This window comes from Oncorhynchus keta, chromosome 4, assembly GCF_023373465.1.
Source record: "Oncorhynchus keta strain PuntledgeMale-10-30-2019 chromosome 4, Oket_V2, whole genome shotgun sequence".
NCBI lineage: Eukaryota > Metazoa > Chordata > Actinopteri > Salmoniformes > Salmonidae > Oncorhynchus > Oncorhynchus keta.
In genome coordinates this window covers 5,690,326-5,693,186 of record NC_068424.1, presented here as the reverse complement: position 1 = coordinate 5,693,186, position 2,861 = coordinate 5,690,326, and positions in this window count along the sequence as shown.

Sequence of the window (2,861 nt, the reverse complement as noted above, 5' to 3'; positions counted from 1 at the left end):
TTGAGATGGAGGGTTATTGGAGGGTGAGATGGAGGGATATAGTTGGCTGAGATGGAGGGTTATTGGAGGGTGAGATGGAGGGTTAATGGAGGGTAAGATGAGGGTCAATGGAGGTTGAGATGGAGGGTTATTGGAGGGTGAGTTGGAGGGTTATTGGAGGGTGAGATGGAGGGTTATTGGAGGGTGAGATGAGGGTTAATGGAGGTTGAGATGGAGGGTTATTGGAGGGTGAGATGGAGGGATATAGTTGGCTGAGATGGAGGGTTATTGGAGGGTGAGATGGAGGGTTATTGGAGGGTGAAATGAGGGTTAATGGAGGTTGAGATGGAGGGTTATTGGAGGGTGAGATGGAGGGATATAGTTGGCTGAGATGGAGGGTTATTGGAGGGTGAGATGGAGGGTTAATGGAGGGTAAGATGAGGGTCAATGGAGGTTGAGATGGAGGGTTATTGGAGGGTGAGTTGGAGGGTTATTGGAGGGTGAGATGGAGGGTTAATGGAGGGTAAGATGAGGGTTATTGGAGGTTGAGATGGAGGGTTATTGGAGGGTGAGATGAAGGGTTAATGGAGGGTGAGATGGAGGGTTATTGGAGGTTGAGATGGCGGGTTATTGGAGGGTGAGTTGGAGGGTTAATGGAGGGTGAGATGGAGAGTTAATGGAGGTTGAGATGGAGGGTTATTGGAGGGTGAGTTGGAGGGTTATTGGAGGGTGAGATAGAGGGTGAAATGGAGGGTAGTTGGAGGGCGAGTTGGAGAGAGATTGGAGGGCGAGTTGGAGAGAGATTGGAGGGTGAGTTGGAGGGTGAATTGTAGAATAAGCTGGAGAGTGATAGGAGGCGAGAAGGAGGGGCGAGTTGGAGGGTGATTGGAGGGTGATAGGAGGGTGAGTTGGATGATGAGTTGGAGGGTAAATTGTAGAATAAGCTGGAGGGTGATAGGAGGCGAGAAGGAGGGGCGAGTTGGAGGGTGATAGGAGGGTAATTGGAGGGTGATAGGAGGGTGAGTTGGATGGTGAGTTGGAGGACTGATTCGGGGTGAGTTGGAAGGTGAATGGAGGGTGAGTTGGACAGTGATTGGAGGGTGACTGGAGGGTTCGTTGAAAGGTGATTGGGGGGTGAGTGGGAAGGTGAAAGGAAGGTGATTGAGAGATGGTTACAGTGTGATTGGATTATTGGAGGGTGAGTTGGAGTGTGTTTTAGGGTGAATTGGAGGCTGAGTTGAGTCTGAGTTGAGTGTGATTGGAGGGTTAACCAGGTAGCTAACATAGCCTCCCACTGTTTAATCCGGGTGTTTGAGTTGGCTAAACTAGCAAGCTTCATTTTCTAGTCAATTAAGTGCTCCTCCTTCAGTTTTGAAAAAATCAATTAGTTCGAAACTGTTAAACTATTTGTCTTTCTCTCTCTTTAAGTCAACTACTCACCACATTGCATACACTACAGTGCTAGCTAGCTGTAGCTTATGCTTTCAGTACTAAATTATTTCTCTGATCCTTTGATTAGGTGGACAACATGTCAGTCCATGCTGCAAGAGCTCTGATAGGTTGGAGTACATAATTACTGTGTAAGTCTATGGGAGGGTGTTGAGAACCAAGGTTTTGTATGGAAGTCAATGTACCCAGAGGAGGACGGAGGCTAGCTGTCCTCCGGCCACACCATGGTGCTGCTGAGGATAGTGTAGACCTTCAACAGTGTGTTTTAATAAGTTATTTGGTGACACGTGAATATATTTAGTATAGTTTTATCGAAAAAGGTTGCATGTTGTAAAAAAAAATGATATGAATTTCACTGAGGTGGAGAGTCCTCCCCTCCCTCCTCCGAGGAGCCTCTGCTGCAGACACTTGCCAGCATGGTTAGTGCATGCTCTGAGTACACGTCCTTGTAATTTGTCTGGCCCTGCGGCCTTGTGAATTTAACTACTCACATCGGCTACAGAGAGCGAGAGAGGCGCCTGTAGAAGGCCACAACGAGTTTTGGCTCTAGATACAGACTCAGAACAGTGTACAAAAACTCCTCAGATTCATTAGATTTACATTTTAGTAATGTAGCAGACGTTCTAATGCAGAGCGACTTATATAAATGACTTATATAAATGAGTGAATACAATTCCAGACTTTACCACGTACTGGTCCCCTGTGGGAATCCAACCAAAGAACCCTGGGGTTGCCTACTGAGCCACAGAGGACTCCTAACACTCTACCACCTGTACCCACAGGACTCCTAACACTCTACCACCTGTACCCACAGGACTCCTAACACTCTACCACCTGGACCCACAGGACTTCTAACACTCTACCACTTGGACCCACAGGACTGGACCCACAGGACTCCTAACACTCTACCACCTGGACCCACAGGACTGGACCCACAGGACTCCTAACACTCTACCACCTGTACCCACAGGACTCCTAACACTCTACCACCTGGACCCACAGGACTTCTAACACTCTACCACCTGGACCCACAGGACTTCTAACACTCTACCACCTGGACCCACAGGACTCCTAACACTCTACCACCTGGACCCACAGGACTGGACCCACAGGACCACTAACACTCTACCACCTGGACCCACAGGACTCCTAACACTCTCCACCTGGACCCACAGGACTCCTAACACTCTACCACCTGGACCCACAGGACTGGACCCACAGGACTCCTAACACTCTACCACCTGGACCCACAGGACTCCTAACACTCTACCACCTGGACCCACAGGACTGGGCCCACAGGACTGGACCCACAGGACTCCTAACACTCTACCACCTGGACCCACAGGACTCCTAACACTCTACCACCTGGACCCACAGGACTGGACCCACAGGACCCCTAACACTCTACCACCTGGACCCACAGGACTCCTAAC